This window comes from Theobroma cacao, chromosome 9 (genome assembly GCF_053813885.1).
Source record: "Theobroma cacao isolate CCN51 chromosome 9, ASM5381388v1, whole genome shotgun sequence".
Taxonomy (NCBI): Eukaryota; Viridiplantae; Streptophyta; class Magnoliopsida; order Malvales; family Malvaceae; genus Theobroma; species Theobroma cacao.
The window spans coordinates 20,692,806-20,715,427 of record NC_142647.1 but is presented as its reverse complement, the minus strand read 5'-3'; positions in this window follow the sequence as shown (position 1 = coordinate 20,715,427).

Sequence of the window (22,622 nt, the reverse complement as noted above, 5' to 3'; positions counted from 1 at the left end):
AAAGTATGATATTTGGCAGCTTCTGATCCGGATTCATGTGAATAAAGGGCCACTGACTATGGTTTATAAATAATATTGATATATTAGCTGCACTAGTTTGTTTCTTGAAATTGGGTGCCAACATCTCCCCCCATCCCCCATGGTCTAGTGCATAAAGGGAACTATTAATACTCGGCACAGGAATGCTTACTCTTTATCCTGATCCAAAACCAGAGGATTAATGGACAGCTTTCTCCTTTTAATGCAAATTGGAACCGTGGAAGGGTTCAAAGCTTCAGAGTTTCAGACCAACACTCAGCACCTCAAAGATTCTAGTGTTAGATTTTCTCAATACAGAATTAAAGACTTATATTATTTATATTTATTTTGTCTTTTATAGAATAGGTTAAACTTACTTGGTCTTTATAAAGTGACAATTAATTGTATCCTATAATTAGATCTACTTATTCACGTACGTAGTAGTGATACATGAATCTACTTATTCATGTAGGCAATAGTAATACGTAAATACAATAAATGTGGACTTAATGTGTAGGCTTATAAGAAACCCTATGTCCCATGATGGGTGAGACTCAGGATTCACTATATAAAGGAAAAGCTAGGTCCCCTCTCGTCATTCAAAAACATAAAGATCTCACCTATTAGAGAGTTAAAAAGAAAAGGAGAGGAAGATCCTAGTGCATTGATGACCAACAGTCAATCTAGGCAAAATTGTTTCTGCAGTTAAATCATGGATAAAAAATCAGGTACGCTTTGTGTTCTAAATTCTTATTATGATAGATCCTGGATTTATATAATCTTATTTATACATAAAAGTTTATCAATTGGTATCATAATTTGAATTTAAGATCTAATTAAACATCAATGTATGTTATTTAGCAAAAATTTATATGTTTAAGCCCATATTTTTTTTCTTGAAATTTTTGGCTATTCACCTACACTCTCCCAACTTTACATTTTGTGCTAATTTTTTTTGAATTTTTTTAATACACCTTTAGTATTTATTTTTATGTGCATATAAATGATTATTTTGGATATTTTGGTGAGATATTTCTGGAATATATATCACAGAAAAATAATATGTATATGTTTGAGGTGAAAATAGGATGTATTCTTCTTAGATATTTATATGTTCCCGGCATAAAGTTATAGAGTAAAAAATTGAATAACTAAAACCATATAAAGTGATATTTTTCAATTTTTTCAATACAACAACTTTATTTGTGACATCGATGAAAGATTTAATGACTAAATATCTTATATGGTTATGTCACATTTGTAGGTATGATTTTAGAGTATAATGCCCCATACTCATTAAAGTATTGATAAAATAAGTAAAATCATATCATAAAATTGATATGGGTAATATAAAGAATATCCTGTTATGAGAGAAGCTTCATTTATACTAGTTAATCCACAGTCATTAAAACGGCCAATTGGCTAGTGTTATGGAATTATCATTCCCATATGTTTTAGGGATGTCTTTGATTTTAGTGTACAGTCATTCCCCTAAAGGTGATGTTTTTTATATTAAAATTAGAGGGTAGCACATAAAAGCATTTGTGTATAAGGATTGGCTAGTTCTAATAATTTATTCACCTAAAGGTGGTAAGTTACGAAGGTTATGTTGTATTCTCGTGACTATTTTTATGTGAAAGAGTTTCTAATTACCTATCATGCATTCAACCTAAAGGTGTTTACATGATGGTGTGTGTAGACTTTTTGGTTATACTCATTTATGGTTTGGAGTATTTTGATTACCCTATTTATTCTAGTTAAGTTGCTTTGTTTAAATTTTCAGTCACCTTTTTTGTCAATAACAACTTGGCCACCATTGATATTTTGAATGGGTCAAACTTTAAGAATTGGAAAAGAGAAGTGGAATTTACCATTTAGATGACAAATATAGATTTAGCATTGAATAACGATAGGCCTATACAGCCTATTATTGAAAACAATGTGGAGCAGAAGAAAGCTTTTGAGGCTTGGGAAAAATCCAATAAGTTCTATTTGCTTGTCATTAAAAGGCCAATTCCTGAACACTTGAGTAGTGGACTTCCTAATACAACCAATGCAAGAAAGTTTTTTGCTATAGTAGCCAAAGATATAGAGTGTCATCAAATACCAAAAGCAACACTCTTTTAAAGGGGCTATGTTCCATGAAATATGATGGGATTAGGGGAGTTAAGGAATACATCATTAAGATAGTCCATTATCAAAAACCAAACTAAAAGCCCTTGATATTTTCACTCTTAATACTTGTATTGTTCATCAAGCCTTGAATACCTTTCTTTCTAAATTTGGGTACATAGTGATTGCTTGTAACTCACAAGATGAAACTTGGAGCATTAATGATCTCATCACAAGATGTGTTGCTGATGAAGAACAGATCAAAATTGAAAAGATCAACAATGCTATTTTGTTACCAAGGCTCATCACAAGAGAGATAAGAAACCAAATCCTAATACTCCTAAACAAGTTCAAGATAAAAGGATAGAACGTGGTCAATTTGTCAATACAAAAAGTGCTACAGCTGTCATTAAGAAGGAGCTTAAGTGTTTCTTTTGCAAGAAAAAGGGACACAAGAAACAAGATTATCTCAAATATAAGATGAAACTTGGAGCATTAATGATCTCATCACAAGATGTGTTGCTGATGAAGAACAGATCAAAACTGAAAAGATCAACAATGCTCTTTTTGTTACCAAGGCTCATCACAAGAGAGGTAAGAAACCAAATCCTAATACTCCTAAACAAGTTCAAGATAAAAGGATAGAACATGGTCAATTTGTCAATACGAAAAATGCTAAAGCTATCATTAAGAAGGAACTTAAGTGATTTTTTTGCAAGAAAAAGGGACACAAGAAACAAGATTATCTCATATATAAGACTTGGCTAGAGATGCGTGAACGTGTAAGTAACTCATTAGCTCTCGTTGTTTTTGAATCCAATTTACTTGAAGCCTTATCTAGTTCTTAGTGGCTTGATGGTGGTGCAAATAACCATATAGCTTTTACCTTACAAGGGTTCATAAATAAGAGGAAGCCAAATTAGGCTGAGTGCAAAGTCACGGCTAACAACAATATAGAGGCAAAAGTTGAATTTGTAGGAATAGTTTGCTTAAATTTAAGTATTGGAAATAGACTTTTGCTAGAAAACATTTTCTATATACCATCATTTAGAAAGAATTTAGTTTTTGTTTCTGTTTTAAACACTGCTGGTTATGCTTTTGATATTAAGGATTTAATTATTACAATAAGTTTTGATTCAAAACTTATTGGCATGTGTTCTCTAACTCGAGGATTATATAGATTGTGTTTGTTTCTTATTAATATTTATGCCACCATATATAATGTTGAAAGAGTTGTCAAAAGGCCCCACATAAAAGGAAACATCATTCATGTTATGGCATAAAAGATTTGGTCACATCTCTAAACAAAGAGTAGAAAGGTTGATAAACGATAACACCCTTCCTACTTTTATTCTTGATGACTTGGAGACGTGTTAATTGCTGAAAGGGCAAAATGACCAAAAAAATGGGTCAAATTGAAGCTTCAATTTATTAGAACTTATTCACATTGACATAAATGGACCATATACCTAAATTATTTGCAATTGTAGATATTTGGTGACATTCATTAATAATTTTTCTCGTTATGGTTATATGTTCTTAATTAAAGAAAAGTTTGAAGCTCTTGATAAATTTAAGATCTTTAAGACAAGTTGAGAAACAATTGGGAAAAATCATTAAGGTTGTCAAATCTGATAGGGTTGGCGAATATTATGGTAGACATAACACATTTGGATAGTAAAAGAGTCTGTTTACCAAATATTTAGAAAGTTGTCAGATAGTGCCCCAATACATTATGCATGGTAGTCTTGAACAAAATGGTGTGGTTGAAAGGTAGAATCTCACCTTGAAGAATATGATGAGGAGTATGATGAATAGAGCTAATTTACCAAAATTTTTATGGGGGGAAACAATTAAAATAACCTTGTATATCTTAAATAGAGTTCTTTCCAAGTTTGTGCCTAAAACCCTTTATGAGTTGTAGAAAAGATGAAAGCCAAGTCTTAATCACTTATGTATTTGGGGATGCCTTTCAGATATGCGCCTTTATGATCCCACTAAGACTAAGAAAAATGTCGATCCACTCATTGTTATTTCATAAGGTACCCAGATCATTCCATGGGCTATAAATTCTATTGCTCCAATGGATATGATAAAATTATTGAGGCAAAAACAGTTAAGTTTCTAAAACTGGATGTGGTTGATACTAGTTCCTTTGAAGTTAAAGATAGATGACAGCATATTAAGATAGTAAGAATTCTTACATCTATATAGAAAGATATTGTTGTGGAAACACAAGTTGGAGAACAAGAACTAGTGCAACCAGTTCTTGATAAAGTTCCCTAAAATCAAAATCTAATAGAAGGACCAAAAAGAAGATCTACTAGGATTAGGAAGCCTGCTCTTTCTTTAAACATATATGAATTCCATTTTAGAGAGGGTGACTATGATATTGGTCATGTAGTTAATATTGTAAAATTTTCAAAAGCTGTTTCTAGTCCTCAGTTAGATTTGTGATAGGATGTAATGAGGGATAAGATACAACCTATGTTACATAATAATGTATGGGAACTTGTTGAGCTACTAAAGGGTTGCAAACCCGTCGGTTGTAAATGGTTGTACAAAACCAAGAAAGATTCCAAATGAAAGATTAAAAGGTTCAAAGCCAAATTGGTTGCTAAAGGTTTTAAATAGAGAAAAAGGTATTGATTACAATGAAACCTTTTCTTTTGTATCATCCAAGAATGCCTTTAGGATTATTATGGCAATAGTGGCTCATTATAATTTAGAGCTACACCAAATGGATGTTAAGATTGTCTTTCTAAATAGGAATTTTATTGAAGAAGTCTATATGTTGAAACCTGAGGGGTTTAAAGAAGAAGGAAAAGATCACCTTATATATAGACTCAAAAAATCTATTTATAAGCTTAAACAAACTTCTTGTAAATGGTATCTTAAACTTGATGAAGTAGTCACCTTTTTGGGCTTTGTTGAGAACAAGTTAGACAAATCCATATCTCAAGATTAGTTGGAGCAAGTTTATCTCTCTTATCTTGTATGTTAATTATATCTTGCTCACAAGTAGTGATTTGAAGATGCTACAAGAGACTAAGAAGTTATTGTCCTGACAATTTGACATGAAAGATCTTGGGGAAGCATCTTGTCACGACCCAATTTTTCGGGCCATGACCGGCGCATGAGCTCAATGAGCATAGCTCACTAAGCCCAAGCAAGCCTATCCATTTACCTTTGCTTTATCATATCATGCATACACACATACCTTTTCCTAGGTGTGAACATAGCCAAAACACAATGGCATTATCGATAATAATATACATGCACTATACCAGTCATGTATTTAGCAATTTACATTGCATACACATATTCACATTGTTAGATTGTATTCACAATACAAAAGGACCCATGACTTCCAGCGGAGACATTTACAATAAAAGGGATTACTATCGAATGCCAGACACATACCCAGGAGATGCATAACGGGGACTCCTCGATCTAGGGTCCAACAGTCACTTGATATGAAAACATGAATTTTTATAAAACGTGAGTACAATACTCAGTGAGTGAACAAGAAGGGAATAAGCATACCATAAGGAATGTTTATCGAAATCATGATGCATTCATTTTCTCAAAACCATGCAATTGTTTTAGCTCCTTTAAACCCCTCATGTAAACACCACATGAGTAAATCACTTTACAAAAATTCATACTCAACTATGGTACCAAAGAAATGGGAAATATGGCAAAAACCCACAAGTTAGCAAAATGGACAGAAAGTTTCTCGTTGCAGCGAAACAGAGCAACAAGAGAAAAGTTTCCCTTCACTCAACAAAAAGGCCATCCTACTAAACCAACAAAATCAACGTAAAACTCATGAAAATTCCCAAAGTGTAATGTATCAAATTTCACATATATGTCAACCATATATCACATTCATGAGCTTTCATTTCATAAGTCTGGATATGCATAATTTGATAGACAAACATCAATATCATCATAATCACACCTGGCTCATGTACATCCCCCCACATCGTTCACATAGCCGACACCATCGTGTGCATCCCCCCACATCGTGCACACACACAGTTACAGTCATTTTACACAATATCATTCATCATGCACAACACACACACACACACACACACACACACACACACACACACACACATATATATATATATATATATATATATCATCATGTTGTAATAATGCATGAATCTATAGCAATCACATATCACAACATCAAACCATTTAACAAAAGCTTGTTCCCAAGGTACATTTTCTAAGACAAGTTTGATAGAATCTTTCATGTTCTTCAAAACAAGTTTGAAATGCAAGTCCACTCACTGATATCGAAAATCCGAATTCCGGGTGCACTCGGACTAATAGTCCTCAAGCACAATTCCTTTGCCTTTTCCGAACGTCTCACTACCTTGACAAATAATAAAGTCAAGGAATTTACTATATTGTCCCTAAATTGATATAAACTAATTTAAATTACTAATGCTTGATATGTAAATGCAAAAATACGTCCGATTACCGCTTAATCGCGATATCGATTAAATTCGACCGATCACCGATTAATTGGCGATTGTGTCCAAATCACCTCCAAATTAATCCATTTCTCCTCTAATACCTTAATTTACCACATACCATTTAAATAAAGCCAAATTCAGCATTAGAACCCTCACAGTTCCTTATAGAAAAATTCGTTCATTTAGTGCACTAACACCAAAATTTTTTCTACATAACCGTTTCACCTTAATTCATCATTTTTCAAGCCATTTTCCTTGAAATAAAAACAATCTCTCATTGATATTCAGCCTTCATGGTTCGACCAACAAGGAAACCTAGAGAAATTGAATATTTTTTTTGTGTTTTTGTTCATAACCATGCTTAACTATCCCTAAACACTAACATAGTCTAAAATCAAATCATTCCAACAACAATACCTCTTCCATACCCATTTTTCAGAATTGAATTCATCATGATAACTCAATATTCAACCATGGAAATCAAGAACAAAAGCATGGGTAAGCTAGGTATCAAGGAGAATTAAAGAAATTCTAACTTACCTAGTTTGTTTCCTTGATTTCTTCACTTTTTCTTTGAATTTTCACCTAGGTTTTCTTATTTTTCCCTTTGTTCTTCCTTTTTTCTTGTTGTTGGTTGCCTAGGCCAAATATGGTGAGAGAATTGGGGATTTAATGGGCTGATTTCTATAGAAAATAATAAAATAATCAAGCATGCCACGTGTCACATGCTTATTGGCCCAATTTTTTAACTTTTTGACTTTTTTTTCTTAATTTTCCACCACAAATATTCTGGTATTTATCCAATCCTACCACAATTAAAATCCCTTGGTCTTGACAAGTGCTGGGGCAAAAAATTTATCGATTTACCCCCGAGATGAAAAAATTACGATTTTGCCCCTATACTCCGAAATGTATCGGAATCACATTATTTCTACTTTTTAACCTCAAATAACACTAATATTGATCAATATTAACCAAATGGGGCAAAAATCGTTTTATAAAAATTCCCGTTTAGTCCTCTAGTGGCAAAATTATCATTTTACCCTTGTGCTCTAAAAATACCGAGAATCACAATTTTTCACTACTAAACATCATTTTATACTCCAATAATCATAATTATATTTCATATAATTATTCTTGGTCAAATGTGATCAAATCTTGGCTAGAAATCTCCATTTTATCATTAAATGATAAAATGACCGTTTTATCCCTAATCGGTCAATTTTCCTGATGGACTCCAAACTGGACCTTGAACTCCGAATTACTATTCTAAGCCATTCTGTGGGTTTCAAAATTTTCAAATTCCTCTTATAATTTCTATTTGAACTAGTTCAAGGCTCGATTTAACTTAGTTGTACCACTCGGTACAATACCGTCTTTTAATCGAGCTTGACAGGGTCTCACACATCTTATGTTCTTGGAATTGCAATACATAGGGATAGAACTTGTCACTTATTAAGACTCTCTCAAAGTGCATATATTGGTCGAGTATTAAATAGATTTTCTATACTTGATTGTAAAAATAGAGATCTGCCAATTGTTAAAGGTGATAAATTGAACTTGGCACAATGCTCGAAAAATGATGTTAAGAGGGAATCAATGAAAGAAATACCATATGCTTGTATAGTAAAAAGCTTGATGTATGCCTAAGTATGCGAAAGGTCGGACATTGCTTTTGTAGTAGGTCTTTTGGGTAGATAATTGTCTAATCCTGGTAAAGATCATTGGGAAGCTGCAAAGAAAGTGATGCGATATTTGAAAAGAACTAAGAAATATCTACTAGTTTATCAAAAGGTTAAAAATCTTAAGTTAGTGGGTTATATGGATTCAAACTTTGCCAGCTGTATAGATGATAGGAAATTCGCACCATGATACATTTTTATGTTAACAGGTCATGCAATATCTTAAAAAATTGTAAAACAAACACTTGTGATCTCATCCACTATCCAAGCATAATTTGTAGCATGTTATGGAGCAACTACACAAGTGGTTTGGTTAAGATATCGCATTAAGGAATTATCGATGGTTGACTCTATTACTAGATTCATACAATTATACTGTGATAATTTTGCAACAATTATGTTCACTAACAATAATAGAAATATCATAGGGGCCAAGCATATAGAGATAAAATATTTGACAGTTAAAGAACTTGTGAAAAATGGTGACATTATTGTAAAGCATATTAAAACTGATGACATGATCGCTGATCCACTAAACAAAGGACTGTGCCCTGTTACTTTCAAGAAACATGTTCATGATATGAATGTTTTATAGTTTTTTGATGTACTTAGTTAGTGGGAGGATTTGATATTTGTTTTATTGGCTTTTGTTTGGCACTTATCATTGATAATGTATTTAAATTTATTTTAATGGTTATTCAAATGATATTCAGTCATACTGATTTTTCGAAAACATACATATTTGCATATATTAAGACTTAAAACATGTGTCAGTTTTAAGTATAAGAAAGGGCATAAATTTACAGTCTTGAGAGTATGTCTTTGACACATAAAATAATCTCGAGATATGTAAAACAAACATACAAGTTTACTAAATAAACCATAAAGTATTTCTCTTGCATGCATGAGCTACATAAAAAAGAGAATGAAGCGATTGACAAACGAATACCACACATGAATATAGATCATTAAGGATGTGTCGTTATTTATTGCTACCTTACCACATTTACTTCATGTCAATAAAATTCAGTGACGTATGTGATTATAGTTAGTATTATATCTTAATAGATGTAGTTACTGCTATTTTCCTATATCATAAATCTTATTGGATAGAAAGATTATTGAAGTATGTCTCAAGACTAGTTAGTTTTTGTTTGAGATCATAAAGTTTTAAGTTATCTTAGCCTATGAGTCATTTTCAAGAAAAGTTTTTTCAAAATTTAAAATTTAAATAATGTAGTCCAAGTGGAAGATTGTTAGATTTTCTCAATACAAAATTATGGACTTACATTATTTATATTTATTTTGTCTTTTATAAAATAGGCTAAGCTTACTTGGTCTTGACGAAGTGACAATTAATTATATTTTATAATTAGATCTACTTATTCATGATGCACTAATGTTACATGAATCTATCGATTCATGTATGCGATAGTAATATATGAATCTACTAATTCATGTATGCAATAATAATACATGAATACAATTAATGTGGACTTAATGTGTAGGCCTATAAGAAACCTTACTTCCCATGATGGGTGGGACTAAGGATTCACTATATAAAAGAAAAGTTAGGTCCCCTCTCCTGTCATTCAAAACCATAAAGATCTCACCCATTAGATAGTTACAAAAAAAAAAGGAGAGGAAGATCTTAGTGCACTGAAGACTAGTAGTCAATCTGGTCAATATTGTTTTTGTTGTTAAACCATGGACTAGAAATTAGGTATGCTTGTGTACTAAATTCTTATTATGGTGGATCTTGGATTTGTAACCTTATTTATACATAAAGTTTTATCATCTGTAAGCGTGCCCTTACTTCCGTTCAAGGGCATGGTGTGAAAGGTATCCATTCTCATGAGTTACGACTCTCGTAATATCTCTAATCTTACTTTAACCATGACAAACGCTTTATGCAATCTTTGTACTCCTTTGACACTGGGACAAGGTCCATAATGGTCTAGAAATACTCGGGTTCATGAAAACTTAAAAATTCTAACTTGAGGTGAAAAATGACCATTTTGCCCCTACCTTGAAAATCATCAAAATTTTTATTTTCTTGTCATTTTACCCATATTTTCATCATTTATTTACATGTTTGGCCTACTTAGGCCTTAATATTGTTTAAAACTTACTTTTAGGAGTTTACTAAGGAAATGATGAAATTATCCCTAATTAGGGATGTCGCGTCTATTACTAACTATGAGTCTACAAAGGTCAAGGTCTCACAATTTACTTGTTGTCCAAGTAAATTAAAATAAAAGGGATATTCTATTATACCTATTATTCTTAATAGGATTCCTAACTAAATAAGGAAAATACTAAAATTAAGGACATATCTATTTATGACCTTTGGACTTTTCATTTTGGCTTTTGACACTTAGCTTGCTTTAAGAAATCATCTACGAGACTATCTACGTTAGTCCTCTCCACTTGAGAAAAACTCAACCTCGAGTTAATTTGTACATTTGGATACAAGGGTCATTTGATGTCAAGCCCAATCCTAAATTATCTACCATGTTGCACATGAGACTGATAGAGTGATTGTATATTTGAACAGTCTCAGAAGAATATTTAAAAGTCGGTATTGTGCTTAGAAGTACAAGTAAGTCGATTTATACCTCGAACTAATTAAAATAGAGATTTTAAGGTGAAATTAAGAGTTTCACAGTCTAAGGATGACTCAAAATGGTAATTCGGAGTTCGAGGGTCAATTTGGAGTCAAATCAGAATTTTCACTATCTAGGGGCAAAATGGTCATTTGCCACTTGGGGACAAAATGAGAATTTTTGAAAAAGATTTTTTTGGCCCCATTTGACTTATTGGAGTATGATTTGAGGTTTAGAAGTGAAAAATTTTAATTTCGGTATAATTTGGAGTATAGGGGCGAAATGATAATTTTGTCACCCTAAGGGCAAATCGATAAATTTTCACCCCCGACACTTGTCAAGACCAAGGGATTTTATTCATCATGGAAATGGATAAACATGAGAAATGTGTGGTGGAGAATTAAAGAATTAAAAGTCAAATATTTAAAATTTGAACCAATAAGGAAATACCATGTGTCATGCTTTTATTATTTTATTATTTCTTTATAAAAAGGCAAAAAAATCAGCCCATTTCTCCCATAGTGATCAGCCAAACCATAAGAGAAGAGAAACCAAGTAAGAACAAACCCCAGGTGGGAAAAATCAAAGAGAAAGTGTTGGAATTCAAGGATTTGATCAAGCAAAGGTAAAATTTCTTTGATTTTGCTAGTGATTTACCTTACCCATGCATTTTCCCTTAATTTCCATGGTTAAATTACATGTTTTCATGATGAATTCATGGCTGGTCAAAATAGATAAGGAGAGAGAAAGATGGTGGATTGAATTGATTTTAAGATATGTTAGTGTTTTTAGTTAGTTTAGCATATTTAGAAGCAAAACAACAAGAAAAGAATCCATTTTCCCCATGAATCTTCATTGGCCGAATCTTCCTTGATGTGTGTGGGTGATGGATTGTTATTATTTCAAGAGAAATGGCTTAGAAAATGATGAATAATGGTGAGAAAATTAAGTAGGAAAAATCACGATGTTAGTACATTGTAATGGCCGAATTTTTTCATGAAGAATTGGGAGGGTTTTGATGCTGAAATTGGTGTTATTTGAATAATGTTTGGTGAATTGAGGTATTAGAAATGAAATGGAGCAATTTGGAGCCAAATCGGACACAATTATCATTTAATCGGGTGATAGGCCGAATTAGGTCAACATCGCATTTAAGCGGTAGTCTGATAAGTTGCATATCATATCATGCATATACACCGAGCCTGAATTGATTTATAATGGTCAAGCATTAATGTGGTGAATTATGTATTGTACATTGAGGATAAGTGGTGAGCAAATTACACTGGTAAAAGTACAGAGATAGTGCTCGAAGATTGGGATTAGGAGTACATCGGCTCCTAAAACTGTGAGTAAACTTATTATCGTCTTAATTATCTAGAGTAGTTTTATACAATTGTGTGATTTTATAGAAAATGGGTTTAAATGGTAAATTGCTACATTTTAGGAGAAATTGTTATTTTATAAATTTTTTGAAAAATTAAATACTGGTTTTGAACATAGAGTAATTGGAGACTGCCTACTTGTGTTATAAATTGTGTTTTAAATTATATGGCTTATAGCAATATGTGAGCATGAATGGCAAAGTCGGTATTTGTATCAAAATTATATATACTATGTATTCAGCCTTGAGAGGCTAGAATGAGATAAATTGCCATGTCATCATATAAGGATTTTATAAATCAGGTGGTAGATAAAATAATCCATAGTCACTGCAGTGGTGGGGGTTTCCGTGGACTGCCTATGAGAGGGGCATGGTAACTTAGTTATATATTTACCTCAAGGGGGAGATGTTGGATGAAGTATCTCTTGAGGTAAAGATTTGAGTGCATTTCACGTGGACCACTACATGAGAGTGAGACTCAGCCAATGCTAAGGAGCGACTGTGTGTCAGATGTGAAAACATGTTTATGGGTATGAGACATTTAATAGCCTTGGCGGTCTCAATGGGATACCTTGACGAAGGTACCCGCGAGAATGATTTTGGAAGGAGCCAAGTTTTGTGAGATATATAAGCCATATTGATTAATTGAGTAAACTGAATATTCATGTTATGAAACATATATTGGAAAAGAATATTTTAATTCGTCTCCATTTACTTGCCTTTAGATAGTTTAGATGGTGTCTATTTACTCATTGGGATTTTATAATCTCACCACCCTTAATTCCCCACATTTTAGGCTCGGGATAGCGGGTAGATAGTCGATTGCATCAAGAACTTCAGTTACCTTGCATCGACAAAATTGTAGGTTCATAGACTCGCACCTTATTGGTCAGTTAGGGGCCCATGTATCACTGCAAAAGTAATTTTATACTTCAGTTATCTGATTTAAAGTATGAATGAACATATTTAGCTTTTACACCATGTTTTTGGCGGGTTTCGATATTTTCAAAGAAAAATGACGAAAATACCCCTGTGAGGCAAAAATAAATTTTCATTATTTTTGGATGGAAATTGGTCCATTTCGTTTCAAAACATGATTTTAGTTACTGTCGATCACAGGGGACATAAGAAAACTGATACGAAAGCCTTGCGAGGTTTCGGTCAGCATTCGGAGTAAAGAATGTCTGACGAGACTTCGCGGCGATTGTCATGGGCTCGATAGGAGTTTCGGGTCATGACAATTCAGTTGGTATCAGAGTAAAGGGAAAGATAACCCTATTCCTGGGAACTCTCGCATATGATCTGTGGTGAAGTATGACTCTCCGCCTAAGAGCTTGAAAAAGGAGGGAAGGGACTGCCCCTAGTGAGTCCCGAGGTGAAGTGCACCTTTTCCCTAGTGCTCTAATAGGTACCATTGAATGTCACCATGCCCTGAGGGGTGGGCAGAATTTGGTTGGTATCAAAGCATGGTTTAAAGATCAAAGATTTTGGTTTTAAAGCTTTGGATTTTAAAGTTTTTGGTTTTAAAGTTGTTTTAAGAAATTCACACTGACACTGCGTGGCCTCGAGTTAGGTTAAGTGAGGTTAGATTGAATAGGATGCATCTGCATCGATCATTAGACATTCTCCCCCAAGTTGTGGGAGCAATGTATGGGGATGGCAAGAGAAGAAAAAGGGAAAACTTGAAACAGACTCGAAAAAAGATCAGGATGATAATGATCCTAAAGATGTTTAGTGCCTTGTTAAAGCTCGTAATATTGTAATCCTAGGCAGGTATAGTATAAGAATGATAATAATCTCCTGTATAAAAGGCTTAAGAGTTGACTTTTGTCTTGTATAATATAAACGGATGATGGAGTAGTTGTTTAAACGATAGAAGGAGTATAAAAATCTTTTAGTATGACAAAGGTAGATTAGTAATATAAGTATTGAGGATGAATAATTATCTTAGTGGCACGATCGATTATTTTAAATAAGTACTGAAGGTTGAAATAGGAAACCATTAATGGTTCGAGCAATTATTAGATTTAATAACCATTAAACCTTGCAGTACTATGAATTGATCACCAGTTAACGGGGTTAAGTCAAAGATTATAAATTTGAGTATGGAGGGAATTAGAAGGTGATACCGTAAAATTTTAAGATGAGAAATATAATCGGTTACGACTATGAGAATAGTGGGATACTATAAATAATGAATCATTAGGCGTGTGATGAAGTTGTGATCTATTGAACCATATGGGAAGACTGTCCTAAGGTGGGACATAGGACATGAGGATTTTTGGAGATGCTTATAGAGGGAGATATAAATTGTAAAGTATGTTTTGCCCCACAAGTTTTAATTTATTCGAGAAATTATAATGGTAAAGATATGTGAATATTGGTAGTGAAATATGCCCTAAGGGATAACTGTGGCATATCACATAGATAATATAGATATGTTGGGGTCAGTGTCCCGATCATGCATCTGTGATAGAGAATTTACTTTGCTAATTGTGGTATAGACTCAAAAAGGAGTCAAGCCATTGAGAACGACTAAGGTAGTAACTCCAAAAGTAAAAGATTTGTTTTAATTAAGTAGATTCCAATGGCTACATTGAAATAAATTACTTTTTAGAGTATTAAAATCAAGAATGTATTGATCAAAGTCAAATCTTAAGAAATAAAGAGGATGAGAGATTAATGAGAAGGGACATCAATGTTAAGTAACGAATTTGTGAATAAAGGATTATGATGGTGGCATAGAAAATGAGTACTATAAAGGATTACTATGAGGATTTATAATTCTTGTATTAACTCAATTGAATGAAAAGTGATTAAATGAAGCAACTCTTGTGGTAAACAGCGAAATAGTGAAGTTGACGTAGAGTCTTGTTTATAGTCAGTGACTGCAGCACCGATTATAAATAGAAGGCTGCGTAGACTCTTTATCTTGGGAAACCACCTAGTATAATCCTAAATGACATAAAGACTCATGATTGAGAGGATTATTGTTGATCAAATTCTAAAAGGTAATAATAGATAGAAGTGAAGTATTCAAGTTGAGTTGGAAATAAATACGAGGAGCAACTCAAGATTTTGTATAAAGGAGATAACATGAGAAGTTGAGTATCGAATAAAAAGATAATACCCTACCTTTCCTTTGAATTTGATAAGAGAAATTTTGAGGACAAAATTTTATTTTAAGGGTGGTAGTGCTGTCAAGCCTCGTCCTAAGCTATTTACCATGTTACACATGAGACTGATAGAGTGATTGTATATTTGAACAGTCCCGAAAGAATATTTAAAAGTCGGTATTGTGCTTAGAAGTACAAGTAAGTCGATTTATACCTCGAACTAATTAAAATAGGAATTTTAAGGTGAAATTAAGAGCTTCACAGTCTAAGGATGACTCAAAATGGTAATTCGGAGTTCGAGGATCAATTTGGAGTCAAACCGAAATTTTCACTATATAGGGGCAAAATGGTCATTTGCCACTTGGGGACAAAATAGGAATTTTTAGAAAATATTTTTTGACCCCATTTGACTTATTGGAGTATGATTGAGGTTTAGAAGTGAAAAATTTTAATTTCGGTAGAATTTGGAGTATAGGGGCGAAATGGTCATTTCGCCACCTCGGGGGCAAATCAATAAATTTTTACCCCCGACACTTGTCAAGACCAAGGGATTTTATTCATCATGGAAATGGATAAACATGAGAAATGTGTGGTGGAGAATTAAAGAATTAAAAGTCAAATATTTAAAATTTGAACCAATAAGGAAATGCCATGTGTCATGCTTTTATTATTTTATTATTTCTTTATAAAAAGGTAAAAAAATCAGCCCATTTCTCCCATAGTGATCACCCAAACCAGAAGAGAAGAGAAACCAAGGAAGAACAAACCCTAGTTGGGAAAAATCAAAGAGAAAGTGTTGGAATTCAAGGATTTGATCAAGCAAAGGTAAAATTTCTTTGATTTTGCTAGTGATTTACCATACCCATGCATTTTCCCTTAATTTCCATGGTTAAATTACATGTTTTCATGATGAATTCATGGCTGGTCAAAATAGGTAAGGAGAGAGAAAGCTGTTGGATTGAATTGATTTTAAGATATGTTAGTGTTTTTAGTTAGTTTAGCATATTTAAAAGCAAAACAACAAGAAAAGAATCCATTTTCCCCATGAATCTTCATTGGCCAAATCTTCCTTGATGTGTGTGGGTGATGGATTGTTATTATTTCAAGAGAAATGGCTTAGAAAATGATGAATAATGGTGAGAAAATTAAGTAGGAAAAATCACGGTGTTAGTACACTGTAATGGCCGAATTTTTTCATGAAGAAATGGGAGGGTGTTGATGCTGAAATTGGTGTTATTTGAATAATGTTTGGTGAATTGAGGTATTAGAAATGAAATGGAGCAATTTGGAGCCAAATCAGACACAATTGTCATTTAATCGGGTCATAGGCCGAATTAGGTCAGCACTGCATTTAAGTGGTAGTTTGATAAGTTGCATATCATATCATGCATATACACCGAGCCTGAATTGATTTATAATGGTCAAGCATTAATGTGGTGAATTATGTACTGTACATTGTGGATAAGTGGCGAGCAAATTACACTAGTAAAAGTACAGAGATTATGCTTGAAGACTGGGATTAGGAGTACATCGACTCCTAAAACTGTGAGTAAACTTATTATCGTCTTAATTATCTAGAGTAGTTTTATACAATTGTGTGATTTTATAGAAAATGGGTTTAAATGGTAAATTGCTACGTTTTAGGAGAAATTGTGATTTTATAAAATGATTTTATAAATTTTCTGGAAAATTGAATACTGGTTTTGAAAATAGAGTAATTGGAGATTGCCTGCTTGTGTTATAAATTATGTTTTAAATTATATGGCTTATAGCAATATGTGAGCATGAATGGCAAAGTCGGTATTTGTATGAAAATTATATATACTATATATTCAGCCTTGAGAGGCTAGGTTGCGATAAATTGTCATGTCATGTAGATAAAGATTTTATAAATCAGGTGGTAGATAAAATAATCCATAGTCACTGTAGTGGTGGGGGCTTTCGTGGACTGCCTATGAGAGGGGCACGGTAACTCAGTTATATATTTACCTCCGGGGGGAGATGTTGGATAAAGTATCTCCTGAGGTAAAGATTTGAGTGCACTTCACGTGGACCACTGCTTGAGAGTGAGACTCAGCCAACGCCAAGGAACGGCTGTGTGTCAGGTGCAAAAACATGTTTATGGGTATGGGATATTCAACAGCCTTGGCGATCTCAGTGGGATACCTTGACTAAGGTACCCGTGAGAATGATTTTGGCAGGAGCCAAGTTTTGTGAGATATATAAGCCATGTTGATTAATTGAGTAAACTGAATATTCATGTTATGAAACATATATTGGAAAAGAATATTTTAATTCGTCTCCATTTACTCGCCTTTAGATAATTTAGATGGTGTCTGTTTACTCACTGGGATTTTATAATCTCACCACCCTTAATTTCCCACATTTTAGGCTCGGGATAACCGGTAGATAGTCGATTGCATCAAAAACTTCAGTTAGCCTTGCATTAACAAAATTGTAGGTTCATAGACTCGCACCTTATTGGTTAGTTGGGGGCCCACGTGTCACTGCAAAAGTAATTTTATACTTCAGTTATCTGATTTAAAGTATGTACGAACATATTTAGCTTTTACACCATGTTTTTGACGAGTTTCGGTATTTTAGAAGAAAAATGATGAAAATACCCCTATGAGGCAGAAATAAATTTTCATTATTTTTGGATGGAAAATTGGTCCATTTCTTTTCAAAACACGATTTTAGTTTCTGTCGATTGCAGGGGAGGTAAAAAAACTGATACGAAAGCAATGCGAGGTTTCGGTTAGCATTCGAGGTAAAGAATGTCTGATGAGACTTCACGGCGGTTGTCACGGGCTCGATGGGAGTTCCGGATCGTGACATTTGATGAATGAAATAGGTAAATATTGTTGGAGTAGGATCTTAGTGAATTAATGTGATTGTGTAAAGCATGGATTTCAAAAAAAAATTTCTTTTTGTAAAGGAAGCAAGCAATCCAATTACACAAGCAGAAACACATATTATTGTTATTGCAAGCAATATAATCACATAAAAAAATAATATAAGAATCTATTAAGTAAGAAAAACTATACCTTTATTTTGAGATTCTTATTTTTGGACACCATCACACCAATGAATGATTTCTCGACCAAATAAGTTTACCACTTATTCTTCAAGAATACTTTCAACTTGAACCTTGAGTGGACAAGGTGTGGAATGCAAGGCTACAAGATGGTAACTGATTTTATTCTCTTTTCTTTGGAAAAGCTTGGAGGAGGAAAAGAGAAGAGATGGCTGTAACTTTTTTTTTTTTAAGAAAAAGTACATTCTCACATTTTCTTCCAATCTCTTCTCTTTTTATTAAAACTCTTGCTTCAAAGGTTAATCAAAATGAAACACTTTTAAATCAATCTTGACCATCCATTCAGAGTTATGGAAGCATCAAACATACTCCATAATTATCAAAATAAAAATTAAAGAATAAATAATTTAATTCTTTAATTATCATTTAGAGTTCTTGATAAAATAAAACTCCTTATTGAATAATAACTCTTATTTTATTATTATCCATATTTATTTAAAAAGAATTAATAATAAATAAAAGAGTAATAATCAAACATGGAGTCTCCTTTTATCAACATGGATGTCTAGATTCATTTTGCAAGAATCCTCCTAAAATTATCTTAATTTAAGACAACTCTTGTCTATAATTAAGACAAAAAAATATTTTATCTTGTCTAAATTGAGACAAATATGTTTTCTTGTCTACATTAAGACAAAAATGTTAAAGCTGCCATTTTTATACACAATTTAATTAAACAAATTAAAACATGCATTCCAACTTAAACAAGTTGAATTCTACGAAGCTAAGTGGGGAATCTATTTGGACATAGATATTCCAAGCTCCAATAAACTTAGAATTATTCTTAATCTCATTAAAAATAATTCAAACTTATTAACCATGAAATCACTCCACCATAGATTCATGGTTGCACTCTTGGATTAACTATAATTACAAGAAACAATTCAATACTTGATATTAATTGTTAGTTGTCCAATTGCAAACCTTATATTGTGAACCCTCATAACCATCCAATGACAAAAGGTGAAATTACTATTTTACCCTTTATGTCAATTTTGTCCCCTAATCTCAAGTTTTATCCAATTAGTGATTCAATACTCTAGATATAATCTTTTGAGTATCCAAATGTGATGAGTAGCTAATTCATCAATCCACTAGCCCATATTAATCACCAATCTTCTTGAAATCACTAAAAGTGATGTTAATGCTATGAACTCCATTATCTGGATATATGTTCCCAGATGTTTATCTCGATTATAATCCCAAAATACGGAGTCTAGATCAATGCTTTATGATGATCATGCTCATGGTAAATCAAATATTATAAGGAGATTAAACACGAGTCCACTATCCATCAGGATTTTGGTTCTACTATAAGCAAATGCTAAGTGTGAGATCAAGATTTAGATAACGGTAAAACTTAAATTTGATTCTCACATGATTCCAGTTCATATTATAGTGTCATTACTCGAAGTCAACCATTTCGATGGTTTGAGACTCATCATTCCTTTGAAATGAATCACATTCATTTTGTTGGAAGAAATCTGGACACTACAGCCTTAACATAATAAAATGACCAGCTTTATTATATGGCTGTGAATAATTTTTTAGATTCAATTAAAATACATGTCTCTTATGTATGACTCTTCATACAAATGTATTTTAATATCTTAATAGAATCTTGGTACCTTAATAACTAGATAATGAATGCTTACTAAAACAAACTCTTCGTCTTATTGTCAAAATATACTTTCATTACAAATAAATTTAATGAATTTAAGCATGAGAATATACTTGCTTTCCAGGGCACCATATTCTCAAAATTACTAACAATCTCTTACTTGCCCTAATGTAAGTATGACATATCCCTCATTCCAAGATCTTCTAAGTGATGATCGAAACTCTTTTGTGTTAGAGTCTTTGTGAATGGATTGGTGAGGTTTTGCTTTGTTGGAATTTTCTTCACAATTACTTCTCCATGTTGTATGATCTCTTGAATGAGATGATACTTCCTTTCAATATGTTTTGCTGCTTTATGATTTTGTTGTTCTTTTGAGTTAGCCACTGCTCCACTGTTATCACAATAGAGTGTAATTGGCTTGTCTGCATCTGAAATTACTTCTAGGTCCGTAAGGAACTTACAGAGCCATATAGCTTCCTTTGTTGCTTCACAAGCTACAACATACTCTACCTCCATAGTAGAGTCTGCAATACAAGATTGCTTTACACTCTTCCAAACTATGGCTCCTCCTCCAATGGTGAAAACAGATCCTGATGTTGATTTTCTAGAATCAACATCAGACTGAAAATCCAAATCAGTGTACCCTGTCGCTACAAGGTCATTTCCAGAATATACAAGCATGTAATTCTTTCTTTTACAAAGATATTTAAAAATGCACTTGACTGTAGTCTAGTGCTCCACACTTGGGTTTGACTGAAATCTGCTAACCAATCTAATTGCGTAGCAAATATCTAGCCTAGTGCATAACATAGCATACATGAAACTTCCAACGGCAGATGTATATGGAATTCGTCTCATGTTTTCAACTTCCTCTAGAGTTTTAGGTGACATCTCTTTTGAAAGTTTGACTCCATGTCTAGAGGGCATAAAACCCTTCTTGGAATCTTGCATAGTAAACTTGGCCAAAATCTTGTCTATGTAGGATGCTAGAGATAATGCTATCTGCTTGTTCTTACAATCCCTTATAAGTTTGATCCTTAGAACATAGCTAGCTTCTCCTAAATCCTTCATATTGAATTGTTGGTTCAGCCAACCTTTAACTATTGATAATATTCCTATATCATTCTCAATGAGTAAAATGTCATCAACATAAAGGACTAGGAAAACAACTTTTTTATCCTGTATCCTTTTATAGACACAAGGTTCGTCAACATTTTGCTAGAAACCATATGATTTGATAGCAATATCAAATCTTATGTTCCAAGACCTACATGCTTGCTTAAGTCCATGGATAGACCTATGCAATTCACAAACCTTATGCTCGTGGCCCTTTTTAATGAAACCTTTTGGTTGAGCCATATAAATGCGCTCTTCAAGATCTCCATTTAAAAATACGGTCTTGACATCCATTTGCCATATCTCATAATCAAGATGTGCGGCTATGGATAGGAGGATCCTGATGGATTTAAGCATAGCAACCGGTGAAAAAGTTTCCTCACAGTCAATCCCTTCTCTTTGGGTAGAATCCTTGGCCACTAGTCTAGCCTTGAAGGTCTCTTCCTTCCCATCACTTCCTCTTTTTCTCTTATAAATCCATTTACACCCTATAAGTTTTATCCCTTCAAAAGGACCTACTAGAGTCTAAACTTTATTAGAATCCATGGAGTCCAACTCAGATTTCATTGCCTTATGCCATTCTTCAGCATCAACATTGTTAATAGCTTCCTTATATGTAATAGGATCATATTCATGTTTGTTTGAGAGTGCAATCATGTTTTCTCCTAGACCCATGTATCTTTTTGGTTGTCTCACAACCTTCCGACTACGTCGTGGCACCACTATTTGATGTTCAGGTTGTGTTTTTGTTTCAACCCTTGAATTGGACTGTGTTATGACATCTTCAGAATTAACTCTTAAATATGAAGGATCAGACAATTCTTCTAAGACAATTTCACTTCTAGGTTTATGATTTCTCATAAACTTTTTCTCTAAGAAAATGGCATTCGTACTAATGAAAACTTTCTTATCTTGAGGACTATAGAAGTAATAACCTCTTGTTCCCTTTGGATATCCTACAAACAAGCACACCTCAGTCTTTGGCTCCATCTTTGTGGACTTAGGCTTTAAAACATGTGCAGGACACCCCCAAGTTTGCAGATGACGTAGAGATGATTTACACCCTGTCCACAGTTCTCTTGGTGTCTTAGACACAACCTTAGATGGAGCAAAATTAAGCAAGTACTAAGCAGTTTGCATACAATATCCCCAGAATGAGATTGAAAGGTTAGCATAGGACATCATTGATCTAACCATTTCTAAAAGAGTCCTATTTCTTCGTTCAGCTACACCATTATGTTGAGGTGTTCTTGGCGCTGACAAATTTGAAATTATCCCATTGTTAGTGAGATATTGTTGAAATTCATATGAAAAATACTCACCTCATCGATATGATCGAAGTTGTTTTAATGGCTTGCCTAGTTACTTTTCAACTTGGGC